General features: G+C 36.4%; 1 long non-coding RNA gene across 1 annotated transcript; it reads right to left on the bottom strand.

Annotated features, from left to right (window-relative positions):
* Positions 1 to 17845: 17845 nt before the first annotated feature.
* LOC122194981 (uncharacterized) lies at positions 17846 to 20210 on the bottom strand. Its single transcript, XR_006184871.2, has 3 exons — positions 20108 to 20210; positions 19916 to 20002; positions 17846 to 19190 (listed from the first exon to the last, which is right to left on the bottom strand). It is a non-coding gene; the product is annotated as an uncharacterized LOC122194981 (long non-coding RNA).
* Positions 20211 to 20483: the final 273 nt, after the last annotated feature.

Raw genomic sequence — 20483 nt, forward strand, 5'->3', positions numbered from 1 at the left:
TCTGTGAGGTCGTGATCCTACTAACTAGATGTATGATACGAACCTAAACATTACTACCATCGAGCATATAATCATTACTTCTCAACGCATAACACCTTGTAATACCATAGCAAAACACATAAAAGTTTATTTAATATTATCCGAGTTTAGTACAAGAAAATTTGCTCGTAAGATCATACATAAGTAACACTAATCTGACAGCATAACGGCTCCATGAGTAGTGTAGTCACTTAAACATAGAGCCGGAGTACATAACATAGTTCCTAATAACCTACTATGATAAGTCTGTCCCTAATTGCGATGAGCTGCGTCAGGAGGTGGTGCCGAGGTCATATGCCGAAATGTTGCGCCAGTAGCTGCGCCATCTCTGCCATGTCTCCTATAACTTCGTCCCTCTCGTGCTCTGCTCTCACTGCCCGAGCTTCCATAGCGTACAGCTGTTGTCGCAGCGCGGCGATCTCCGCTTCGAGAGAACGGTTCTCTCTTGGGGAATTCACTGGCGGAGCGGGGTGATCTGGCTGTGTCTCGATCTCACATGGTGGGACGGGGTCCTAATCCCCGACCTGACCTTCCTCGTCGTCGTCGTCGATTTCTCCAAACTCGTAGTCAGTGTCTACATATTCGTCGGGTTCGACACCGTGTGCTTCCCCCGGATTCTCCTCCGGTTCCTCCCCAATTATCTCTTGAGCTACTAGAGCCGGATGAAGCTGGATACCCTGCTGTTCTTCCTCAGGCTCCTCCTCCTCTAGCCACCCGTTGTTTCCCTGATTAGGGAAATAGGGGTCTCCAGGGTGATGAAAACCAGCCATGCTGTCTGCGCGAGTACGGGAATATGCTAACATTATTCCTAGGTTCTATGACTATTGTACAGACCAAGCAAACGTTCTCTTGTTGATGATAAGGGTATAGTTTTAGGTTACCTAGCTATCCCGATCTCATCAAGACGTGTGTTAGTTTTACTTTGGAGGGAATGTAGTTGATCAGGCTACATTCACTCCTTGGCATCACTAAGAACAGTCTCGAATTATCCGAGATACCAGCATTATTGTGTTTGATTCGGCGTTAGGCTCTTATTCCTAATGCAAGCAAGCGTGTTTTATTTACTTGTTTTGTTCAGAGTTATGTTAGTCCCTCTTTTTGGTTTATAGTTGCATATCAATGTATGGCTCGACATGCTAGTTCACTATAAACAAAGCTCTGATACCAACCTGTCACACCCCCGAACCAGACGGCGGAAACGTCCGGGGGCTGTCGTGACTCAATTGAATACCATAACATTGAATATATATGAAACATAACAACATTCGTCACCGTGCATTAATATATTACAACCAGTAGTGTTTACATGTCATACATTGTTTAAACATTACATTCCCAAAAATTAATTTGTTCAATTCATACAAAACTAAACTGCAAGCCATCACTGAATAAGATTTCCTTTGATTCACCGGTTCCCTGAGAATACAAGTATTTTGAAAAACGTCAACATATGAAATGTTGGTGAGTTCATAAGTTGTATTTGAAAACAATGCTTCGTATCGTTTGAAAACCACCAGAAAATCCGATATTTTCTGAAAATAGTATAATCAAAAAGGTGTGAAGATCCATAAGTATGCTTGTTTGTTTTCTATACTTGTAAAATATTGTTTATTGAAATCGTATGTATTCTGAATTTGTATGTATTGAAAACCCTAGGAAAACCCGATGCTTTCCTAATTCTTTGAATTCCATGAAATTACTTGAAACCATTGCAACGCATGAAGTTATCATTCCAGACGACATTGGATTATTTTTGAGCATGACTATCCGCCACAAACACGCGTTACACAAACGACTAGTCTATAGCAATACTAACGATCCCGAAGGCGTCGTCCGTACTAGTCACGTTATCCAACCGTCCTGTTGTCCCACATCCGAAGAGAAGGAGGACACGAAGGCCTCGACGACTCCATTAGCCGGGTGGGGATAAAAAGGTACGAGGGGTCCCAGACCCGCCTCGCAAAAAGGCAGACTCTACTAGCGACACTAAAGGACCCTTGGGGACCAGTAGTCTACAGCCATTGAAAGTCCGGTTACGTCGTGTCGGGTTGGTAAAACCCAACACTTCGTAAGATGAAGTCTTTGGGCCTTAAGATCAGGTCGTCGGGCTAGCTAGGCTCAACGAACAAGATTTTACACTTGTGGGGCCCAAAGATAGTGCGTAGACGTCTGTGCACATGTATAATGTATTCCGAATCGTTATTTGTATGAATCATAGTATTGTAGTATCATAGTATCGTTGTGTTAGTGGTTTCGGATTTTTATTGGTTCGAGACCGAACCAATTCGTTTAACAACGACTTTTGGTATTATAGTGTATTGTATTTTGTCGATAGTAGTAGTACCATTATTTGATCATATTGCATGTATTGAATTAGTCTTGGAAATTTTCTGTTTTCAGCCCCTCCTCGTTTGTAAAATTTACCTTTTCAACCCTTTATTTAAAATATTTTCCGGTTTGGTCCTTAAATCAATTTTCTTGACGTTTTAACACCAAAAATTATTGAAATAAACATTTTCCAGCATATTTTTCATAGAAAACAGCTTAAGACCCTGAAAATGCAGTTTTCTCGGTTTTAATCCCTTCTTTTCGCAACTTTGACAATTTTGGCCCAAATTGGAAAATTTTTGCAACTTTGGTCCTTTTTAAATTTAAAAAGCATTTTAAACCTTTGAAAAGGATTTGGAACACTTATAGTCCACTGTTTTACAGAAAATTACAGTTTTGGCCCTCCAAAACAGAAAAATTCGCATAATGGGCCTCATTGGGCCGAAATTTTCATTTTTAGCCCATTAAGCTTGAAATTTATGTTTTTAACCCTCTAATTGAGTATAATTCCAGAAATAGTTTTATGGAAACTGTTTTGGCACACTTCATCCATCAGAATCTGTGAAATGTCAATTTGGGCCCTTAATTTTGTATTTTTCACATTTTTGGCCCAAAATTTGGGTTTTTAGCTTAAAGAAAATTGTTACTAAATCATTTAGCTATCTTTCTTGAAACACTTTGTATGTAGAAATAAATTTCATGCTAAAATCATAAAACTTAAGTTATATCTCGGTTTTGAGGAGTTTTATGGCTAGATCCAACATTAAAACACATAAAAGCATACATATAAGCATGGAAATCATACAAGGCATATAAACACATATAGATCTACACTTTCACTTGTATTCCCCCCCCCCCCCCCCCCCCCCACAAAACTCATAAAAACAGAAAATTGGGGTTATGAAGCTCACCTTGGGTGTTGATTCGGTTTTTGAAGAAAGATTGGAAGAAATGAAGTGATTTTTGGCCTTTGCACTCCTTGATGAACTTTTCGAGTTTATGGGGTTTCTAGAGTGCAAGATCATGATTTTTGCATGGATTAGGAAGAGATTTTTGATAAATAAGGAATACAAGTAATAGATCCAAGCAAAACCTTACCTTAGATGATGATTTTGTGGAAGAACTTCCTTGAATGCTTCCTAATTTTCGAGATTTTGGATGGAGAAGAGGAAGAAGTCTTGAGTGAATTTTAGAGAGAGTTTGTGAGTGTTTTGTGTGTGTGTGGTGTTGCTCTCGGCCGAGAATGAGAGAGGAGAGAAGAAGAGATGTGATCTTGAAGTGATTTGCATGGAAGAATGGGAAATAATGCATGGAAGTCCTATGGGTAATAGTGAGGTGGCAAGCAAATAGTCAACTCTTTCTTGGATTTGGGCCTTGGGCCGAGATTTTGGAAGGGAAAAGAAAAATTTGGGGCTTAAATGCTTAAGCCCAATTCTCATGGTTAAGTTGAGTGATTTTTGGTCCAAATAAATATAAAGGTGATTTTTATAACTTGTTAGGGTCAAATTAGGTCAATTATGGATCAAAGCTTTCAATTTATTTCATTCTAGGCCCAACATGACCTAAAATGTTGAAATAAATAAATATGGGTCCAATTAGAGCCCAATTAGGGTTCTAAGCCCATGATAGTCTAATTGGAAGCTTATTGGTCCATTTGGATCCAATAAGGAAGTTCTAGTCCAAAATAGACTTAACAAGAACTTCTAGGGTTTTCCAATTGTTTGATGACTACTAGTAGTACTTGTATGATGTATTTGATTGAAGTTTTTGATTCACACTAACTTGAATGTATAGATTACATGGCTCAAAATTTTCAGTTGTGACAATTATCATCGATATACTTATAATTCTGTGGTGTAACATACATAATCGATTCTGGCACTACATTTACATTTTCAGCGATACTATGATATTGACTTTTACTTGGACTTTTAAAATTACCTATTGGGTTATTGCTCCCTTTTCCACTTGATAAATTAGCTGTAGATGCCTTTGCTCTATCATCCACTTCGTTACGCCAAACGCCTTCTTCAACGCCATTTATTACCTTGATCAGCCTCTAATATCACGATCATCAACAATACTACAATAATAGAGTTGTTCTGGACGTTGATAAGCCAAACTGACTTTTGATTCTTCAGGAAGACACATCTTGCACTTCACCAAATGAACAAATTCGGTGAACGTGGTGGTTTCGTAAAATTCAACACCTAAATAAAACATTCTCGGATTGTATCATTGTGGCCAAACATATGATTATTGGGAATTAAGAAACTCCCATCTTCCATCCGTAATGAGCAATACGAAATACACGTTACGACTCATTATGTTAATTTTGAGAATAAAGAACCTAGAGAAGAAAATTTCTCAAATATGAAATAATTCCAAAAATATGGAATACTTAATATATATATATATATATATATATATATATATATATATATATATATATATATATATATATATATATATATATATATATATATATGGTAGGTTCAAAACAGTAGTCTAGTTTGACAAAAAAATAGTCAAGTTTAACACAAAAGTAGTCAAATATAGCAAAAAAAGTAGTCAAATTTACAACAAAAACTAGTCAAATTTACCAAAAAACCAATCAATAAATTCAAAAAAATAATCTACATTTTAGCAAAAAATTATTCTATTAATTGTTAAGAACTAATTTATATTTTACAAAAAATATTTTTTAACAAAATAATTATCAAAAAACAACTCTACATTTTATAAAAAAATATTTTTAATCAAAATATATCTCAAAAAATACACTCTATTAAAAAAATAAATAATTAATTAAAAAAATAATAATAAATAAATAAATAAATAACCGTAGACAATACCCCCGAAACTGTAGTTTAAAAAAAACATAGATTTTACCCAAACTGTAAGCTACGGTTTGGGAAACAGTAAATAATACGGTTTTTGGTCTTAAAATAACCTACGGTTTTATTTTTTCCAGATGGTTTTTTTTATACAAAACACGAAATAGTAGACAAATTAACAAAACAGTAGACGAATGAAAATACCTACAGTTTTGTCGGCTAGTTTGGGATAAATCCTAATTTTTGGCTAAAAATTGTTAATCACTTTCTTAAGTTGGCTATATTAGTAATTGCCCAAAAATATAAGAATTGTAAGAGAGGGAGGGGCAACGAAATGAAGTGCGAGGTAGGCTAGTATAGTTTATATGATGCAATATTTGCAAGTTGCCTCTACGTGAGCTTCTTTGCTTATTAAATTTATCATGTTCCTTGATTGAATTTTACCCTTTTATTCCATATACTCTTTTCATTTTCTTTCAAGACCCATATTTTCTTATTTATTACTTATGATTGATACTTAGGCTAAAATATTAATGTAGAATATATGTATCGGTATTTAAATGTTTATATTCTTGGTTGTATTATTTATAAACATTTGAGTATTTTTAACTATGACTCATAGTAAACCATTTTATATTTTAATAAAGTAAATATAAGAATGGTTGTCTAAGTTATAACTAGGTGATTATATGCTAAAAAAAATATACCGTTAACCACTTTCCATCGTATTTGTTCATAAACAACTTAATTTAATTAAATTCAATCTCGTATATAAGTTCATTGATGGTATGACACTTAACCATTCTAAGTACATTTATGAGATCAAAATCTTCTGTTATTCGAAGTCACGTGAATATAATGATTTGAACAAACGTTTTTTTTTATTCCATCGTTTTCACAGAACCGTTTCTAATTAAGGATAATTTATTAAAAATAAACTTCGCTATTAGACATAAGCTTAGACCATGAAATTTTCTCAAAGTTATTATATAAATTGCAACAAAGTCTCTCCGAATCCTCAGATAATACAACATTCATTATTAAATATTAATATATATTATCTTGCAAAAGTCTATATTTTTGTCAAGTGTTACATTCTCCCCCCATTAAAAGAATTTCGTCTCGAAATTCAACTTGTAGATGGGGTATCGTTAAACAATTGGGGATATTTCTATCTCATATGGTCTTCACATTCCCAGGTGAATTGTGGTCCTCGATGAGAGTTCCAATGCAACTTTACAATAGGAATTCGACTCTGTTTTAAACGCTTGACTTCTTGATCCATAATTTCCACAAGTTCTTCAACGAAGTGGAGTTTTGTGTTTAGTTGAATCTCATCGAGAGGTATTACATTGGTATCACCTAACAAACACTTTGTTAGGTTTGACACGTGAAAGACATCATGCACTTTGTCTAGTTCCTGAGGCAACTTTAGTCGATAAGCAACATGACCAATCCTGTTGAGAATTTCAAAAGGTCTGGTGTATCTTGGGTTTAGCTTACCTATCTTGCCAAATTGAATCATACATTTCCAGGGTGAGACTTTTAACATCACTCGGTCTCCAACCTGGAACTCTAGAGGTTTACGTCTCACATCAGCATAACTTTTCTGATAATCACGTGCGGCCTTAAGTCGATCTTTAATCTGAACTATCTTTTTGGTCATTTCGTGAATTATCTATGGCTCAGTGCGCGGAGTTTCACCTGTGTGTTCTCGAGCCAATTGCATATCTCCGACCTCTGTCCAACATATAGGCGATCAACACTTGCATCCGTACAAAGCTTCAAACAGTGCAGCTTTGATGCTGGTGTGATAGTTATTATTATTATAGGAGAACTCAATCAATGGTAGATGAGTATCCCAAGAGTTTCCAAAGTCTATCACACATGACCGAAGCATATCTTCCAGTGTTTGAATGGTTCGTTCACTTTGACCATCAGTCTGGGGATGGTAAGCTGTGCTCATATCTAAGCGGGTTCCCAGGGATTTTTGTAGTGATTGCCAGAACCTAGAAGTGAACCTACTATCTCTGTTGGAGATAATAGAAATTGGCACTCTGTGAAGTTTGACAATTTCCATGAGATACGTTCTCGTCAACTTTTCCATTTTGTCGGTTTCTTTCATTGGTAGGAAAATGGGCAGACTTTGTTAACCTGTCAACCACCACCCAAATAGTGTCGTAACCGCTAGGGGTCTTGGGTAGTTTGGTGATAAAGTCCATTGAAATTTGTTCCCATATCCAATCAGGAATCTCGGGTTGTTGTAGTAATCCGGAGGGCTTTTGATGTTCCTCCTTGACTTCAGAACAAGTCAGGATTTTTCCCACATAAGTGGCGATATCAACTTTCATATTAGGCCACCAATATGATGTTTTCAGATCCAAATACATCTTGTCGAAGCCAGGATGTACTGAATATCTTGATCGGTGAGCTTCTTCTAAGACTAAGCTCCTGATGTCACCAAACTTTGGTGTCCAGATTCTATTCATGAAATAATGAGTTCCATCATCCTTAAGCTCAAAATTCTTATCCATTCCTCGTAAATCTTCTCTTCCAACATTTTCTTCTTTTAGGGCTTCCAGTTGTGCTTCCCGGATTTGTGCATTGAGGTTGGAATGGATGGTCATAGTCAGTGCCTTTAACCGTCGAGGTTTCGTATGTTCTTTACGACTTAGAGCATCTACTACAACATTTTCTTTTCCTGGATGATACCGAATATCACATTCATAATCATTCATTAACTCGATCCATCTTCTTTGCCTCATATTTAGTTCTTTTTTATTGAAGATGTGTTGGAGACTTTTATGATCAATGTAAATAATACACTTGGTTCCGTAGAGGTAGTGTCTCCAAATCTTCAAGGCAAAGACTACTGCTCCTAATTCAAGTTCATGGGTTGTGTATTTCTTTTCATTGATTTTGAGTTGACGAGAGGCATATGCAATGACCCTGTCTTTGTGCATTAGTACGCACCCCAAACCCTGAATTGACGCATCACAGTATACTACGGAATCTACAGGTAGCCTGCAAGGCTTAAGAATTGGTGCACTTCCGTTGGCATCTTTGGTACATCATAATTCTTAATTGCTTTGATTTTTGTATGATCCACGTGTATTCCTTTGTTACTCACCACATGCCCTAGGAAATGTACTTCTCTTATCCAAAACTCGCATTTGGAGAGTTTGGGGTACAATTTTTCCTTCCTCAGCAGTTCCAAGATTAATTTCAGGTGTTGGATGTGTTCTTATTTGGTGCGAGAATAGATTAGAATGTCATCGATGAATACTATCACGAACTTAGCTAAGTATTTCTTGCACACACGATTCATGAGGTCCATGACTACTGCTGGAGCATTGCTTAATCCGAAAGGCATAACGAGGAACTCGTAATGACCATATCGAGTCCTAAATGCAGTCTTCAGAACATCCTCCTCTACCACCTTCAGTTGATGATATCCATATCTAAGATCTATCTTTGAATAGTAATTGGATCTCTGAAGTTGATCAAACAGGTCATCTATTATAGGGAGTGGATAACAGTTCTTGATTGTTAACTTGTTCAACTCCCGATAGTCTATACACATCTTGAAAGATCCATCCTTCTTCTTGACAAATAAGACCAGTGCTCCCCAAGGAGAGATGCTTGGTCTAATGAAACCTTTATCAAGAAGTTCCTGCAGTTGGCTCAAAAGTTCTTGCATCTTATAAGGGGCCAATCTGTAGGGGAATTTTGCTACTGGCCAGTGTTGCTCCTGGAATTAAGTCGATTCTAAATTCGACGTTGCGGTCTGGAAACACATCGGTATAGTCACATACTTGACGCATGTCTTTGATTTCTTCCTTTTTGCCTTTCTTATCTATTACATGCGCCAAGAAGGCATAGTACTTCTTGTATAGATATTTTTGAGCTTTGGTGCAAGAAATAAGCTTTAAATTTTGTTGGGTCAGTATTTTGGTTTATACTTTGCTTTTCTAGGAAATTGATTTGTTATTAAATATTGTATATGTGTTTACGGTCAGGAACCAAGTTTACAACCGTAAACAGAGTTTACGGCCGTAAACACGTTTACGGTCGTAAACTCAATTTGCGGCCCAGTCCAGTATATATAGGGGTGAGGGGTGTGAGGAATAGAGGGATGAACACCAAGGAGCTTAAGTGTGTGCATTTGAAGGTGTTCTAGAGAGAGAAAAGAGAGTGTGTGTGTGTGTATGAATCTTGTATCTGGATTTTCTTTCATATCAATACATACAAGATTCATCATCTTCTTATTCTCATTCTCTTCTATTTGATCTGGTATCATCCGTTTGATTGAGATTCCGCACCATCAAACGGATCTGATTGATACACAAGCAGATTAGGGACTTACAATTGATATCAGAGTTTGGTTGTATCAATCAATTTTTTTCAGATCTGGAGCCGATTTGATCTTATTTTGGAAAGATTCTAGCGTTTTTGGATAGATCTCGGAAAATTACGGGGGGTTTGTTCTACACGTTTTTCGTAAAAATGAGCTTTTGATCGAGTTTTGGAGCAAAAAGGGTGAAAAACGCTGTTTTTCGTCAAGAACAACGATTTCTGGAGAGTTTACGGTCTTTGAAGGGTTTACGGTCTCGAGTTTACAGCCGGAAACGAGTTTACGGTCCGGAGTTTACGGCCGGAAACGTGTCGCCGGAGTTTGCGGCTCGGCTCGGTGGACGGTGGATTGCGGCTCGGCTCGGTGGCTTGCGGATCGAAAGTGTGTGGCTCGGCTTGGACGGCTTGGCTCAGCAACAAGCTTCGCATCAGGGCTTCATTAAAAAAATAACGCGATTTTGACGGTGCTGGGTTTTGAACCTGCGACCTCCAGCTCTCAAACCAAGCGCCTTACCATCTCGGTTAGATAAGCACTTGTGATTTTCTTCCGATATTTTAAACTTAACCACTTCCTGTCGCACCTAATTTCGAAATTTGACACTTTTAACCCCAAAAATCAATTTCTTTCAATTTTAAATTTCATTTTCAACCAAAAATTTTAGTTTTCATTTTTTGACTTTTTACTTAAAATTTTGACTTTGACTTTAAAGTTTGACCTTTGACTTTAAACTTTGACCTTCTCGTTTGACTTTTAAATTTTCAAATTTAGCTTTTCGGTTTGACTTTTCAAGTTTGACTTTTAAATTTGACTTTTAAGGTTGACTTTTGAGGTTTATAGTCAAAGGGCATTTTTAAATTTTGAAGTTTGACTTCTAGTTGTGTTTTTAATAGTTTTTGAAGTTTATGAGGGAATTGAAAACATGAAAGAGAGTCGTCAGGAGATGTTAAGACAAAATTTCAACATGTTCGATTATATTCCTGGAGAAACCCTGAAAGCTCAGTTGCAGCGATTTACCACACTCACTACTAAGATGAATATAGCTGGGATCTTTTTGACCAAATATGAGATAAACAAAAAGCTATTGAATGCACTTCCGAAATCGTGGGATATGGACGTGGCTGACATCAAGAAGACAAAAGATCCCAATCATCTTAGTCTGGTTGATATAATTGAAGAACTTGACGCTTTGAATTGTCGAAAAACAATGAGTTTCGCAAACCTTCCGGTCAATGAAGTGTCATGTTCTTATTCATGTAAAGTTTCATGTTCTCAATCATGTGAAGATACGATTAAATTTCTTCGGGAACAAATTGATTTATTAAAAAGGGAAGTTGAGGACCTGAGATATGAAGGATATCAACTCAGGAAAGGACAGAAACCCCTGAAGGCTGAATTAGAAGCAAAAACCAAAGACTTTAGGAAACTTCAGGAAGAGTATAGCAACAAGTGTGAAAATTATAACTATATTAAGAGACGACTTGCTGCTGTAACTGAAGAACTTGACGCTTTAAAAATTAAGTGTGGAAAAACAGACGTTAGTTTTAAAAATTATACTGCGTCAAGTTAGACAGTCGAGTCCTTATTTGAAACCCAATTAAAATTCAAAGATAATCAAAACAAGGGTCTAGGGTGTGATAGTGTTCCCCCACCTTTCAATCATAACTACACATCTATCCCAATGACATAAGAAGAAATTAACAGGGAGGCACATCTTCGATATGGCAAACCAGCTGGATTTGTGTCAGGAGGTATCCAGGTTGAAAATACTAATGTTTCTGCTTCATGTCCAGGTAAAGTAGCAGAAGATGAGAACAAAGAGAAAACCATTAAACAAACCAACATCTCCTTGAACTCTGAATATGTTGCTTCGAACTTAGTTGTTTCTGATCAACCTGCTGTTGAGATATACAGGCCACCAATTCCAGCGAAACAGAGTGCCTCTTGCAATTGTGCATGTGGGAAAAATCAGAGACAATGCAAGAATACACCACCAGGGGCAGGAAGAAACAACTTCACAGTGAAGAAAAATACATGTTTTCACTGTGGAACACTTGGACACATTGCCCGAAACTGTCCAAATCGCGCATACGTTCCTTACAATGCACAAGGATGGCAGAACGCGCCAAGAGGGAGATACTTCAAAATAAATCCCTTAAGGCCACGTTCAGACAATAGCGGCTGGAACGCGCAAAAGTCGAACAATCAAACCTACAAGGCCAAGAATCTGAATCCCAAGGGAAATAAGGGAATGCCGGCTAAGAAGCCAAATCAAAGAGATGCTCCTGTGAATCCAAAATCAAAGTCATCTCAACGGCCGACATCAAGATCAAAAGCAAGTACCGAGCCACCCATCGGATCGAAAAAGAAATGGGTTAAACCCAACTACAAATGGGTCTAAAGGCTCACTTTCCCAAATCTTCTAACGATTCTAATATTTCTACATCTTCTGTTTGTGATAAGCAAGACATGTCATCGGAGAGAGTACCGTGCAAGGATGACAAAGGTCGACCCAGTTTCAAAATAGACTGGGTTCCAAAGACCAACTGATCCTGCTCTGTGTCGGAGCAACTATGGAGGCATATCATCAGACTTCGGTTTGTTGGTAGTGGCTGTTCCTGGCACTTGATAGGAGATATATCTCAACTGTACAACACTCAGAACATTATTTGGGAGAATGTGTCCTTTGTGGGAAGGGAAGAAAAGAAGTGATCATTCACGAGGTTTGTGCTTAATGACATGAAGAATTTTCAGATCTATTCTGAGTTTACGCGTGCTGTTCTCAGACCTTCTGGATGCAAATTCAATCGGTGACTTATGGTTTGAGTTTTCTTCTCTATACTCCTGATTTTATCTTAAGCTGATTCGCTTTAAAGACTAATTTTTGTTTTAGGATAGTTTAAATTTGCGCATTTACTTTCGTTTCTCTCCTATGCACAAATTTAGGGGGGAGAAATAAAAACAAAACACAAATTAGAAAATTTTCAAAAATCCAAAAACATTAGAAAATAAGAAAATCAAAAATATGTTGGTTATGAAATGTGCTTGAGGGAGATGTTTTGGGAAGTGATATTATCAAGCGATAACAGGCAATCTAAGTATGCGTAACGTACCCAAACTTGAAGGGTCTATGCTCTGGTTTGATGTGTCGGTAGGCACGAAAGATTCTAAATGGACTTGACTAGGCAGAGTTGAACTTAAGAAATTCTTAGTCTTGACAAATTTTGACCTAGTTAGATCTGTTCAGCCTGACAATACGACGCTCGGATAGGTTGAGCAGGGAGATATATATGGGAATCCACTCGTCACATTAAATGAACCCGTACTTGGAACCATGGTTTAACTTTTCCTCGATGTGTGGATTCTATCCTTAATTCTGGTTGGATGGGGCGACTGGTAAATTCCGATAAATTAGGTCTGTAGAAAATCGTTTTCTTTCTTTCTGTATGTTAGTCATATGTAGTCTCCTTTACGTGACTTCCAATCCGACCTGGTACACAACATATGCGACTCTAATTCTCTGCATGTTATATATATGAAATTCCTCTTATCTGTTAGCCATATGCTGTCTCCTTTGCGTGACTTCCAATCCGACCTGGTACACAGCATATGCATCCTTCTACTTCTCAACCCCTCTGAAACAATAAGTAATAGCAATCTGATTCTGTTCTCTCTCTGAATGATTGGCTGCTCACTCGGTGTAAGGAGTACTCTGGAAGTTCTTGATGGCTGGGGCATATCAGGAAGCGGGAAACATGTTCCAGTACAATTAAAATTGAACACTCAAAGATTGTCTATAGATCTCGCTGCTCAATTTAGGTGGACAACAATATCCCTGGTCGTCGTCAGCTGAATGGTCCTTAAGATATAATATCTAGGAACTTAGGATCATTTTGTCTTACAATTATTAGTATGTCCTAAAATTATCACAATTTTTCGTGTTTAAGTGGACAACAATACCGACGATTGACCAGACAAAGACGTGAAGATAGAAGGTACCGACAAGCGGATAAAGGCTGTCTAAAAACTTTGATCCCAAATCATTCTTAAAGTTAGATATCATTTTTATTTTTGTTAAATTTGTCGTAGTTTATTCTAATTTAAATATTAGGGGAGAATTAAAAATTAAAAATAATGAAAATAAAAAAAAATCAGAAAAATTCAAAAATCAAAGAAAAATCAGAAAAATTAAAAATCCAAAAATAATGTTATTTCTGTTTTATTTCTTGTTCAGAAAAATCAAAAATCTAAAAATATTTTTGTTTCTGTTTTAATTTGTGTGCTAAGTTTTCTTTTAGTTTTGTTTTGTCTTGAAAAGTGATTTCAGGTATAGATAAGAGTCATGGAGTTTGTGTTGAAGATTTCTGAGCCAAAGCCTCGTCTGTGAGCATCGAAGAATTCACATTCGAATGAGCAAGAAATGAAGATTATTCTTTCGACATTCAATCTTTGAACCCCAGAAGCAAGGTGAAGCTGAAATTGAAGAATATGTGATGGATTGCATTGAAGCCTCCTCAATCAGTCTGCTGCTATCTTTGTACCTGCTGAAGTGATCTAGAAGTTCAGTTCTCTCTTATGTTTTCTTTGAAGATTCTCAAACTGAAAGCGCTATCTTTCAAGAATCAATACATCAAGCCTCCTCACCCAACGTGCGTTCAAGGCCAAATTCTGAAGAAAATCCCAACCGCTCAAGATGAAGTCATTCATTGAAGATAAATGCTGAAGCCAAGCTCTCGATGAAGATTAACAAGGAAAGTTGGCTACTTTTTAGGGGGAGCTTGTTGGGTCATTTAAGAAAAGAAAAGAAAGCTATAAACCATGGGGGAGATTGTTGGGTCAATATTTTGGTTTATTCTTTGCTTTTCTAGGAAATTGATTTGTTATGAAATATTATATATGTGTTTACGGTCAGGAAGTGAGTTTACAACCGTAAATAGTGTTTACGGCCGTAAACTCAGTTTGCGGCCCATTCCAGTATATATAGTGGTGAGGGGTTTGAGGAATAGAGGGATGAACACCAAGGAGCTTAAGTGTGTGCATTTGAAGGTGTTCTAGAGAGAGAAAATAGAGTGTGTGTTAGTGTGTGTGAATCTTGTATCCGGATCTTCATTCATATAAATACATACAAGATTCATCATCTTCTTATTCTCATTCTCTTCTATTTGATCTGGCATCATCCGTTTGATTGGGATTCCGCACCATCAAACGGATCTGATTGATACACAAGAAAATTAGGGACTTACAAATTTTGACCTGACTTGTCACCATAGATCATTATGGTCTCCCCATTACGTAGAGTTAGTCGTATAGAATTTTCAAAACATAAAATCTCAGCATGGTGAGGAGACAACCAATCCATACCGATAATAATGTCGAAGCTCCCAATTAGCATTGGCATTAGATTAAATGGAAACGTATGGTCGTTTAGAGTTAGGGTACAATCGCGTAGGATTTCGGTGGTGCTTTCAATCTGACTGTTTGCTACTTCTACTTCATATGCTACATCTAATTTACTAGACTCATGATTTAATAGTTGTTTAAATGATGGGGTTATAAAGCTTCTATCAGCACCGGAGTCAAAGAGACTCATAGCATATAAGTTATTGATGAGATATGTATCAGTAACCACCGAGGGATCTTGTATCGCATCCCTTTTCCCAATCACAAAAGTTCAGCCACGAACATTGCCATCGCCTTTCTTCGGTTTCAATCAATTCCGCTTAAAATTCCCTTTATCTTCACATTCAAAACAAGTTCCTCCTCCTCTTGACCCTGATCCAATATCCCTATCTTATACTATCGTAGTGAATCTCGTGCTTCGACAAAAGTTTGTAGTATGCCCTTTCTTGTTGCATGTGATACAATGGAAACATTCCCCAATATGGTGTTAGTTACATTTAGTGCATAGTGGTTTGTTTCCAGCATAACTCTTCTGTTGTGTTTGAACTTTGGTTGGAGTCACAACATATACATTTTCAACCTATTGTTTCTTTTGTTGACTCTAGTTTCTTCCATTGAACTTGTGTTTGTGGTGATTATTTCTAGTTTTTTGGGTTTCAACCTTAGCTATCATCGTTCCTTGGTTAATTTCATTCTTAGTCAATTGAAGTGCCAGGTGCTTAGCACTAAGATAGTTTGTAGGTTTTGATGAAAGAAGCATCCCCTTAATCTGAGGTGCTAAACCCCAAATGTAGCATTCGACTTTCTTGCTTTCGGGGGTCACCATTCCTGGGCAGATAAGTGCAACGTCATTAAACCTACCTGTATATGCTTTGACTTCAGCACCTTCCATTTTCAAGTTCCATAGTTCGAGTTCTAACATCCGCACCTCATCTCGTGGACAACATTCTTCAGTTAACAGAGCCTTAAAGTTCTCCCAAGACATGGAGTTTGCAATTGAAACTCCTAGAGTTTTTACGCGATCGTTACACCAAGTTAAGGCTCCATCCATCAGGGTACATGCGGAAAACCGCACTTTGCTACCCTCAGGGCAATAACAGATCTTGAAGACTCCTTCCATCTTTTCGACCCAACGAGTTAGATCGATGACTCCCTCATTTATGTAAATTTTCTTTGGTTTGCAATTCATGAAATCCTTGTATGAACAAGTCCTTTGAGGTTATTCATAATTTTAGTTAAGAGTGCTTCCGAGTCCATTCCTGAGCCCATTCACTTCAAGGATAGGTCTTCCAGAGTCCAGGTTCCTAGCAGTTGTCAATGCGATTGAAAGGCGTTCAGGTATTAGTTGTTCCAACTCTGTAGTGGTTGGGGAAGCCCTGACTCACGGGGTGGTGGCATTGGTGTGTTAGAAGATGGTGTTTCTGCTAACGCGATCACCACTGGATTTGTTCGGCCTTTTCAGGGGCGTCCAACTCTCGGTCATGGTGTTGGTTGTGGATTTGGTACACATGGGTTTAAACGAGTGCTCTTTCTTGGAGGCATATTGTCGTCCTATAAGAGTCAGTAAGTTTGCGATGTTAGTGTTAGTTATTTTAAGAATTTATTTTGAACGATTATTTTTGTTTGAATTTTTTTTTGTAGTAATTGTTGTTTACAAAATGGTTCATGTGATAGTTCGACAAGATTTTGAAACAAAATACATCATATATTTCATTTTAAACATTAGTATCCATTTACATCGGTCTTTACTTGTACAAAATGTAAAGACCAGAGTTTTAGGGGTACAAAGCACTAAATTTTTCTATAGTACAATTGAAACAAACAAAATCTAACGTATTCTCACATAACCTAACATATTCGAAGGGTTACTCAAAGTTTTCAAGTTTAACAACTTGCCCTACTAGAACCCGATACTTATTATCACCAAAAATTCATCCATTGGGACACCGCATTAGACAACTCGATGTGCCTTGCAACCAGTTCTGTGTGGTCTGTTGTGAGAGTTGCATACCTTTCTTCGAGTGTTTCATGGCTTTCTTCGAGTGCTACATGCCTTTCTTCTATTCCATGTGCCAGAGAGAGAGAGAGAGAGAGAGAGAGAGAGAACAATATCGTTTTGATTCTCCATAGCAGTCACCCTTGCATTGCAGTTCACCCAGTTGCTATGGTGGTAGTTCATCCTTTGGTGGATATTATCCAGCTCAATCTGATATTGTTCTTGCTGTCTCTCTATATGAGTCATTCCTGCTCTTGTCTGTGCTATCTGTCCCTGCATGGTGCTTAGTTCATCACTGATGTGTCAGACTTGTCCATGCAAGCGGGTATTTTCTTCGAATAGGAAAGACAAGTCGACAATGTCCATGGAAGATGGAGGTGTAGTTCTCGATGCTTGACCTTTGTCGAAAGTTCCTACGGCCTTCCTTTCGGATATCCACCTGTTCACCTTGTTTCTCTCCCAAGCAGGTCGATCTACCCTCTTTTGGGTGTAGGAAAACATCTTGCTTTGCCTCAAAGTTGTGGGTCTCCAATCTGGGATTGATATCCTGGCAGTTTTCCTGGGACATTGACTTGGAGTTGTAGTGAAAGAGTGAATTGGGGTGGATGGAGGTGTGACAGATGATTCTAATTCAGTTATCATGATCACTTCGTCATTATCTTCCTCATCCATATCTGCCTCGGGATCCTCTTCCGTGTCCTCCTCAAGATCTTCTTCGGGATCTTCTTCGATCTCGATCTCATCCTGCTGCATTGGTACCTCCTCGATTGGTGGGATAGGGTGGTATCCCACAAGGAGCTCGGGGTAGTATGGATTTCCAAGTATTACAGGAAGCATGGGTTGGTTTGCTGGGGGTTGAACCAACATCCATAGTTCGTCCATCTAAAATGCATTTTAAAGAAAATATTATAATCCAAGGTACATCGATAAACATAAAAATATTATACTTATATATTATTTGGTTCTTTCAATTATTTGTGTCTGTTGACTTGTTTTAGTTTCCTTAAAACTCCAAGTTTTTAGTTTATCAATTATTTCATTTACGTTGGATAATGCACAAGGCCCAATCGTAATAAAACTTAGGTGCGCAAGCTAGGTCTAGTTGTGATAAAACATATGTATTGTGAAACCTATTTGATTAATTGATCTAAAATCTTGTGTATTAAGTTTTTAAATAATTCGTTATACCCACAGATGAGTTTTTATAAAATCAATAAATATTAATTTATGTTTAGTAAAATTCTATTTTTAAGTTTTTGTAGGATAGCGGTATATCTATACCTACTAGAGTAAGCCCTAGACTATAGTTGTATTTTTAAGAAAATACTTAGTTCTCTATAGTCGTTAGCTCAGATACCAATCTGTCACACCCTGACCAACGGCGGAAATGTCGGAGTTGCGACGTTTATAATTGGAACCCAAGTCAACCACATATATCGAACATTCATAAATTAATATTTTACAAACTTTGGTTTTGTAAACATTGTTACAATATAGTAATTATTCAATTACGAAACATTAAAATAAACCAAAATCATAACAAATGATAGGAAAATTAATTTCTTTGGAACCGATGTCCGACCTCCGGCTTCTTAGTTACCTGAGAATACACATTTTAAAAATACAATAACAAAATTTGTTGGTGAGATCCACAGGTTTTTGACTCTATAAATTTTATATAAAATAAGTTTCATAAAACCTAGAAGATTTGTAAAAAGATGTTCGTAAAAAAAATAGTATCGATATAATCTGAGTGAGATGTATACTTGTAAACCGATGCAAGCATTTATGTTAACTTAATTATAATACATAAGTAATAATCGACATCTTTTTGCGATGTGTAATATAAAGTGTCTATTTTATATAAATAAACACAAATAAATCCATCAATGGCGAAACGTTATACTACATACAACCTTCGCGAAGTTTGTATTAGTATTTATGTATCTGAGATTTTATGGAGTAAATAACCGAGCTATGACTTGTTCAAGCCTCTGTGAAGTACAACGTCATGATAAAAGAAATAAGATATAAACAAGAAGTTATCATCCGTTTTGTCTCGTCACACGAATGTTGTAGCTAACAACCATACGGACGAGAGTGTCAACCCGTATAGATCTATACACAACGTTCTACGCTCACAACGAATTAACGGTTATAACATATTACCTCACTAAGGTTGTATTCTTACTTTTGATGAACTGAATAAACTCCAACAATCCCATGTTCAGTTTCAATTCTGCAATTGCCAATAGTTGGAAACATAATGTCGTAAAAGAAATTTTACAAACCTTAAATGTAAGTTATTACAGTTTCCTGTTGAACCCAGACAATATAATGATTAAACTGTATACGAATAATAATGTACACATTATTGCTAACAAAATGATAATCTCTTTTATAATTCGTTAACGAGTATAATTAAAATCAGAAATGTTGACTTATATGATTATACATGATACTAGTTTTTATCATGATATATTTTGAGTGTCGTAGTGGATTATGTTCATAACAACGAATATAGTTATGTATGATATTAATTATAATATCATAAGTTTATAAAAGAAAAACAACGAAAAAAATCATATCCCTATATAATATTTCGTGTCGTCACTTTCATATATATATATATATATATATATATATATATATATATATATATATATATATATATATATATATATATATATATATAGTGCATAGACATAAAAGGTTTCTAGAAGAAAGGAAATTTTATGTCGTATATTTGATATAAGCACCAAATTAGTTACTAGAGCATAGAACAGAATATAAGTTTATATAAATTTACTTCCAACTATATATCTATATACAAGTAGTATGGTTTTTAAATACTTATAAAAATTAAACGAGCATAAGACAATTTATGTACGATCACTTATTATGTGTATTCCCCCGGAAATGTTTAAAAAAAAACAACGATAAAAAGGGGTCGTACATACTCACTTTTGTCGCGTGACGATATTTGGTTCGAAGAAGTCGGGATGTTTTCGGTTTCACCGAGGCTAGAGATTTAAATGCTTTTGGGGAGGTCTTAATACATAAATTAACAATAAGTTAGACATCCATTAAGTTTTATTTTAATTACTATAAGTTAGTTTTATGATAGAAAAAAATAGATAATAATTAAGAATTTACCTAGTTTCTTCTTGGGTTCACAAGGATTTAGGAAGGGGTTGAAATATGATGTGATTTGAGTGAAATTTTTTGGAGAGAATTTGGTGGACAATTGATAGGAAAGAAGTGATATAAAAAAAAAAGGGGGAAAAGATAGTTAATATAGAGAAGAGGGTACTGGATATCTTTCCTTAGATTTTTTATAATTACTTTGATCTCCGAATCCCTATCTAGTTAGAATCCAAGTGGTTTAGTTAGGAGAAATAAAAAAATATAAGAATTATGAGAGAGGGAGGAGATAAAGAAATGAAGTTTGCAAGAGGTAGGCTAGTATAGCTTATATGATGCAATATTTGCAAGTTGCCTTGCAAGTTGCTCGTGAGCTTCTTTGTTTATT

The sequence above is a fragment of the Lactuca sativa genome, chromosome 7, assembly GCF_002870075.4.
Source record: "Lactuca sativa cultivar Salinas chromosome 7, Lsat_Salinas_v11, whole genome shotgun sequence".
Lineage (NCBI taxonomy): Eukaryota > Viridiplantae > Streptophyta > Magnoliopsida > Asterales > Asteraceae > Lactuca > Lactuca sativa.